Source organism: Monodon monoceros, unplaced genomic scaffold (genome assembly GCF_005190385.1).
Source record: "Monodon monoceros isolate NGI ecotype Baffin Bay Population unplaced genomic scaffold, NGI_Narwhal_1 Super_Scaffold_22, whole genome shotgun sequence".
In the NCBI taxonomy this organism is placed as follows: Eukaryota; Metazoa; Chordata; class Mammalia; order Artiodactyla; family Monodontidae; genus Monodon; species Monodon monoceros.
In genome coordinates, this window is record NW_021703779.1 from 35,528,816 (window position 1) to 35,536,879 (window position 8,064).

At 47.3% G+C, this 8,064-nt stretch overlaps 1 non-coding gene across 1 annotated transcript; it reads right to left on the reverse strand.

Annotated features, from left to right (window-relative positions):
- Positions 1-7,243: 7,243 nt before the first annotated feature.
- On the reverse strand, positions 7,244-7,350 carry LOC114906713. The gene has a single exon (XR_003796524.1). It is a non-coding gene; the product is annotated as a U6 spliceosomal RNA (small nuclear RNA).
- Positions 7,351-8,064: the final 714 nt, after the last annotated feature.

Genomic DNA, 8,064 nt, shown 5'->3' on the forward strand with positions numbered 1-8,064 from the left:
CAGAAAAGCCTGCCTGTGGCTGCGGACAGCCACTTGCCCTAAATACAATGACCGCTCCTGTGACACCTCTCCTTTAGGGACAGGAGGAAACGGCACAAGCAGCCCCACTAGACACACCACCGCAGACTACAAGACTGTCGCCGAATGATCAACAGCTTCCTTTCTTCCTCCCCATCCCCACGCCTGGTGTTGGAATATTCCAGACATCTGGAATTATGACTGGTTAAATGCAGTCAAACACAGATTTCTTTTTGTGGAACTATTCTGATCTAAGACCCAGGAGGGCAGGGATATTGGGTAATTGCCATCCGTGCAATAAACATATTATGGAAGTTTATAAACTTGGCCTATCTCTTGGCTGCTTTAGGCTTCTGGTGTGTCTGGGATGGCTTTGATTTTGAAATCACTTAGACGTTAGGCAGACTTGCCCTCTCCGAGCGTTTGCAGTACAATCTGATAAACACATCTGTGGCAAGTCCTGTTTGGGGGTAGTTTGGGGCAGACCAAAGGCTAGAGTACTTTTTACGAAATAAATACATACATAAAAAAGCATGTTTGTGACTCAGCCGGGGTTGGGAAGAATGGAAAATATCACAAGATATTCCGTGCACATGCTATCTAATCTCCCTTTTCGACAGAAAAAAATTCAAATGAGCCTCTGCCCTTAAAACTTTGATTATCAGAAACTTCGTCTTAATCAGAGCTTGCCATAAACTCTGTGTGCTCAGCTGACTTGTGTATTTAACATGCTTGATATTCTCTGCTGTTCCAATTATCCAAATTTTTTCTAAAACTCAATTTCCCAGGGCCTCGTGGTGTTCAGCTAATCAAGCTTTAACTTTTTAAAAAAGTGTTTATCTCTAGCTCTCTACGTACACACTGCGTATATAGACACACAGGCACCAGATCCAGGAAGATGTCAGGGTGCTTTATAGGTGGCCGAGTGCACAGCCGCGGTGTGGTATTTGCTGACGCAGGGGCAGCTCTGGTCCTGCTCGTGTCAGTGCCCTGTGTGAACCTTTCCCTGCCTCTTCCCGGTGCCACCCACGCTCCCTGGGACCCTCATCCCGAGCAGAAGTACTAGGAAGGCAGAGGGTGTGTTCCGTGGACAGATATTTTGCTGCTCCCGCTTCCCTCTGCGTCCTCCTCAGTGGCTCAGAAAGATTAGCCTTCAGGAATGTGGTTAGCACACACTGCACTCATAACTCAAGCCCGTAGATCACAGCACACAATCACAGGAAATGCCGCCTGTCAGAACGACGTGCATGCTCACGCGTCAGTCCACACACACACACACACACACACACACACACACACGGCGTCCCCAGACCCACGTTGCCACGCATCCCCCCACCTGGCTCCACCCGCATCCCCAGCATGTGCCCTGCATATACTTGGGCCCAGCAGCTGGGGGAGAGGATCCACTTCTTTTTTTCAGTCTCTGTGGCCGCTTCTCTTCCCATTCTACGTTTGGTCCACAAGGGTCAAGAATCTTTGAGAAAGTCGATCTTGGCCCCATTCCAAGCACCAGAAGGGATGGGGCCAGAGATTGTGTTATTCCAGTTGTGGGAGGGGAGGCCTGCGATGGCCTGCCTGGGATCCGGCACGACTGCATCCCGCAGCCTGGCCGCGCGGGGCCAAACGTCCGCTCAGCGTCTTCTGCACATGCCCACCAAGTCGCACTGCCCTTTGAACCAAGCTCTTTTTTGCCACTGGAATGTTCTTTCCCCCTTTCTCTGCCTATTGAAATCTTCCCCTTTCCTCAATGCCTCGTTGCGAGCCCCACCTCCCCTGAAGAGGCCAGCTGGAAATGATCTCTCTCATTTCAACTCTTAAAGGCTTTATTTTCTATAGCACTCATTGGTCCCAAAGTAAACACTGCCATTGGGCGTTTGGGTTTTTTTTTTGTGCATGTGCGAGCAGGGACTTTGTTTTGTGCTTCTCTGCCTCCCGATGCAGCCTAAATATGATGACTTGCACATAATAGGCACTCAACAAATGTTTGTGGACGATGATAAGACCAACAGCTACCATTAATTGAGCATGTACTGTGGGCCAGGCACTTACCTAGATGATTCTATTTAGTCTTTTGGGTTTTGATTAAATACATTTTACATATACAAAACTTTAATATGTTCTCTTTATAAAAAATTAAAATTTAATACATGGAGTAAGAAGTGAAAGCCTTTCCCATCTCACTCTCTACCCCCCTTTATCCCACCCTCTTATCTTGTGAGAGATAATCACCCTTACTACTTTATTCTGTCTGGCTTTTGTCTGATGTTTATATATATGTGTAAGATATACATGTACACAGTTTCAAATATGTATACATGGAATTATACCAGATGTACAGCAACTCACAGTTTAAATGTCACAAAATCTTAATAGGAGAAGTATTAGTTTTATTTTAAAAGCTTTTTTAAAAAATTTCTTTTTTTTTTTTTGTCTGTGTTGGGTCTTCGTTGCTGCGCGCGGGCTTTCTCTAGTTGCAGCGAGAGGGGGCTACTCTTCGTTGCGGTGCGCGGGCTTCTCAGTGCGGTGCCTTCTTGTTGCGGAGCACAGGCTCTAGGTGTGTGGGCTTCAGTAGTTGTAGCACACAGGCTCAGTAGTTGTGGCGCACGGGCTTAGTTGCCCTACGGCATGTGGGATCTTCCCGGACCAGGGCTGGAACCCGTGTCCTCTGCATTGGCAGGCGGATTCATAACCACTGCGCCACCAGGGAAGTCCCTGGTTTTATTTTAGATTTGAGAACAATTGAGGCTCAGAGAGGTGAATGAACTTTTCCAAGGTCACACAGATAGAAAGTGGAAGAGCTGGAATTTGGTTCTTTTTTTTTTGGTGGTACGTGGGCCTCTCACTGTTGTGGCCTCTCCCGTTGCAGAGCACAGGCTCCAGACGCGTAGGCTCAGCGGCCACGGCTCACGGGCGTAGCCGCTCCGCGGCACGTGGGATCTTCCCGAACCGGGGCACGAACCCGCGTTCCCTGCATCGGCAGGTGGACTCTCAACCACTGCGCCACCAGGGAAGCCCGAAGAGCTAGAATTTGAAACTGGCCTCTACTCTTTCAATCTGAATCAATCATTGTGGGGTTTCAGCGTTGCCATCTGTGTCAGAACACCTGGGGGGCTTGTTAAATGTATAGATTTCCACCTGGCCCTCAGCCCTGGATTCTGCATAGGTTCAGGATGAGGCTCTGGATTCTGTAGTGCAACACTCACCCACAGGTGATTCTGATGTATAAACACGCTCCTTAGAAGGCATCCACGGTGGTGGTCTCCTGCCTTATAGCATCATGTACTCCAGCTAGACAGCCAGGGGCGGTAGAGCGGTGGTGTAGCCCTCCCGAGCCAGGCTACCTAGGTTCAAATCCTGGCTCTGCTACTTCCAACTGTTCACTTGGGCCAATTAATGAACCTCTCTGAGCCTCAGTGTCCTCATCTGTAAAATGGGGATGGCCAATAATAATGCCTCACTACTGTGGTTGTTGTGAGGATTAAATGAAGGTAACAGACGTAAAGCGCTTACAACAGCACTTGGCAGAGTAACATCTGTACAGGTTGCCACTGTTGTCAGAACTCAGCTATTCTGGAAGCTTGCTGGGGAGCCCCTTAGGTCTCAGGCTACTGTTTGACAGCAGGAGTACGTGTGTGGTTCTCAGATTGGGTCTGTTCTGAGGGCACCTGCACAAACATTCTGCTCGGATGTGCCTAGAAAGATCCACTTGAGTTGAGGCCGTTCCCTGTCCATCTGTTCTAATGACAGGCAGCTGGAAGGACTTCTAAAGAATCCTGCCACCTCAGGAGGCTTTTTCTTGTTTCTACCTTACCTCTCTCCTGCTTCTGTTTTAGAGGGCAGCCCTTTGTGGCTGCTGGTGGTGTCTAGCCAGATGCCCTGCATTGATCCCAGCTGAGCAGCTCACAGCTTCAGCCTTCTCTGTTGGAGCAGCCCTCCACCCTACAGGAGCAGCCTCGCCCAGAGCTGATGGCTGGGGGCTTATGTGCCCTCCTGCCCCCCATGGAGGTGGCCTGTGGTCGGTGACTGACTGATATGGGAGATATAAAGGCCCACCCCCTGTGTCACGTATGGGAATGAATGACTCTGTGATGCTGCCCCGCCTCCTTTTCCCCTGCCCCTACCCGCCTCCCTCCAGGGGATCAGGCTGAGGCTAGGCTTTGGCCAAATCTCCATCTTTGCTTGGCTTCTTTCCCTGCCCTATTCTCCTTCCCTCCCACCATTACCCGTGTCTCCTGAGAGCCCTTCCATCAATAATTCACTTGCACAAGAATCCATGTCTGGGGCTCTCCTTCTGGAGAACCTGACCTAAGACACTGCTAGTCACCATGGCCTGCAGCAATAACCCTCGAGATGCACGGAGAGTGTCCCAAGCCATTCCCGGGCCTCTCTGTCCCCTACTTAAATAATTAGTTCCCTCCTAGGGCCTGTTTTCCAGCCTCTAATCAGAAGTTGGCATGGGGGGCTGCTGGGGGAGTATGATAAAGGAGAGAAGGAACCGTGGTGCGGTGTGAAGCTGAGAAACGCAGTTACCTGGGACTCAGGGACAGTGGGAAAGTCCCACTCAAAACCCAGTGTCAGGGGCTTCCCTGGTGGCGCAGTGGTTGGGAGTCCGCCTGCCGGTGCGGGGGGCGCAGGTTCGTGCCCCGGTCTGGGGTGGGGTCCCGCGTGCCGCGGAGCGGTTGGGCCCGTGAGCCATGGCCGCTGAGCCTGCGCGTCCGGAGCCTGTGCACTCGGTTGCCTCTCCTTTCTGCGCATGTACACTGTGAGGTCACGAGCCCTGGATGCCGGCAGAATAACATTCGTTAGTGGCTCTTGCTGCAGATACGTTAAGCTGAGTATAGTGAAGGCTAGATATCTGGGAAATACAGAAGTGTTTTAAACCTGTTTATGTCATTGTATTGTGGGTTTGGAGGGGCAGGAAGGCTCTGGAAATTCACATAGGCCACTGACGTGGACCTGCCCTGGGCTGTTACAGAAACAAAATGACCACCTGGAATGGCCGTCCTGCCCGCTGCCTTTCGGTCAAGCGCTTTCCTGACAAGTATCTTTGACATCAGAGCCTTTGTGTTTCTCTGTGCAGTGCAGTTCCCTGAATACTGTCTTTCCAGAAACTGTTTGGTAGGCAGGTGATACTGCTGTAATGTTGTTCATTTGGTTTTTGACTCCCTTCCTTAGTTCTCTGAACGAAGCCGTGTGATATGTGGCCTGTTCCTTCCCTTCAGAGGTCTGGGCTGGAGAAGGCCTGGAAAGGGGATGTCAGATACCCACTAAGGACGCTTTGATTCTCTGTCAAAATGAGTTCTGATTTTAATACAACATATGATAACACTAATTAGGGCAAAATGTAAAGAAACACAAACACCTACAGGCAAATCTAGCAACTTTCTACGTAAATTTTAACACACAAATAAATGCTTATCTCCTAATTTTTCTTCTTTGGCTTCAAGAAGAAACATTCATTTACCCCCAGCTATGTTTCACTGGATTTTGAAAGATGTCAGGCCTGGGTAAATCTCCCCAGCTCCCTCATAACTGGATGTGTCCATGTGGATGGTCCAATATTTACTCAACTATCCAACTATATATAAATATATATATTAAAAAATTTTTTTGTTTAAAATTTTATTTTATTGAATTATAGTTGATTTCCAATGTGTTAATTTCTGCTGTGCAGCAAAGTGATTCGGTTATATATATATATATCATATTCTTTTCCATAAATATATATATATTTAAAATAAATTTTCTTCTTTAGAGCAGTTCTAGGTTTACAGGAAAACTGGGCAGATGGTATAGAGTTCCCATGTACAACCTCCAGTTTCCCCTATTATTAACATCTTGCATTAGAATATTGGTTCAATATTGATGACTCCATATGGATACACTATTACTGACCAATGTCCATAGTTTACATTGGGGTTTACTCTTTGTTGTATACATTCCGTGGATTGTGACAATGCCTAGTGTCATGCATCCACCATTACAGTATCATACAGAATAGCTTCACCCCCTAAGCATCCTCTGTGCCCCATCTATTCATCCCTCCCTCTCCCTCAACCCCTGGCAACCACTGATCTTTTGACTGTCTCCATAGTTTTGTCTTTTCCAGAATGTCAAGTAGTTGGACTCATCCAGCAGGTAGCCTTTTCAGATGGGCTTCTGTCACTTGGTAATCAGCATTTCCGCTTCCTCCACGTCTTCTCATGGCTTGCTAGCTCATCTCTCTTTAGCGCTGAATCATATTCCATCGTCTGGATGTACATGCCGCTTCTTCTGCACTAGACACTGATGGGAGAGCTAAAGAGATCCAAGGGGGCCTAAGCATCAGTGTTTACCTTCGGGCAACTTCTAGTTTAGTTGGGGCCAGAAGACACACACCCGTGCAAAGTCGGCTCGTGATATTAAACAGTAAGTCAGACATGCTGAAAGACACATACGGAATGAGTAACTGTTCCAGCAGTTCGGGGAAGGAAGAGTTCGTGGAAGGTTCCACAGAAGAAATGCGATGGGAGGAGGGTGGGGAGAGACAGAGAGGATTTGAGGAAGGCTTTGCGTGTCTCAGCTTTTAACCCTGTGTCCTCTGACCCAGGCTGTAGACAGAGAAGAGAGAGAAGGGAAATGACATGCCCACGGCCTCCCTGTCCAGCCCATGTCCAGCCTCCCTGACTCAGGACCATCCCCGCCTGGGGAGTCTCTCTGGCCATTAGCTCGCAGGTGGCTGAAGCCAGTCCCTCTCTCAACACGTGCAAAACTGCAACAAGGAAACTGGTGTCTTTCTTAAATTCCATCTCCAGGCAGCAAAGCCTCTCAGATCTTGAGCTAAACTTTTGTGTGTGTATGGAGTATAAAGTTTACTTTAGAAGAGATCCTTTTTTACACTGTTTTATGTGTGTGCATGTGATGAGCTAGGTTTTCGGGTACCGGGAAATTTTCATTTTTTTAATTGAAGTATAGCTGATTTACAATATTAGTTTAGTTTAGTTTCAGGTGTACAGCAAAGTGATTCAGCGATACACACACACACACACACACACACACACACTCGTTTTTCAGATTCTTTTCCCTTATAGATTATAAGGTACTATAGTTCCCTGTGCTATACAGTAGGTCCTTGTTGTTTATCTATTTTATATTTAATACTGTGTATCTGTTAATCCCAAACCCCTAATTTATCCCTCCCTCTCCCAGGAAATTTTTATTCTAGTCTTCATATTTTTTCTGCATTAAAAAAAATGAGTGCTTTACGAATTTGCGTGCCGTCCTCGTGCAGGGCCCGCGCTAATCTTCTCTGTATGGTTCCAATTGTAGTGTATGTGCTGCTGAAGCGAGCACTATCCTCTTTCTTTGTTGTGGTAAAATATACGTAACATAAAATTTACCATCTTAACCTTTTTGAAGAGTCCAGATCAGTGGCATTAAAGACATGTGCATTGTTGGGCAACCATCACCACCATCCAGCTCCAGAACATTTTTATCTTCCCAAACTGAAACTCTGCACCCATTAAACATTGACTCCTTCTTTCCTCCTGGCAGCCACCATCCTGCTTTCTGTCTCTAAGAATCTGACCATACTAGGGACCTCATATAAGTGGAATCGCACATTTGTCCTTTTGTGTCTGGCTACTGTTTTCCACAGTGGCTACACCATTTTACATTCCGGCCAGCAGTGCACAAGGGATCCAATTTCTCCATTTCCTCGTCAACACTTGTTATTCTCTGTTTTTTCTGGGTTTTGAAAATAGCCATCCTGATGGGTGTGAAGTAGTCTCTCCTCGTGGTTTTGATTTCTTTAGCTAAACTTCTATTTGTTGGGGAAAGAGTTGAGAGTAATGATTCCTGTACAGGATGTTAACTGTGCGTGGACTCAACTTTGCCTGTCAGGGGCCAGCCTTCCCACCTCTGGCAGGTCACCTGTGTCCTCTGAGGCCTGTCGTATAAAATACGCATGAAGTGTCAAAATCCCTTCCCCGAGGATTATTGATGCCATCAGTTCATATGTAAAAAGTTCTTCTAGATATTTCAGTGCGTGCATTTTATCTTTCGTTA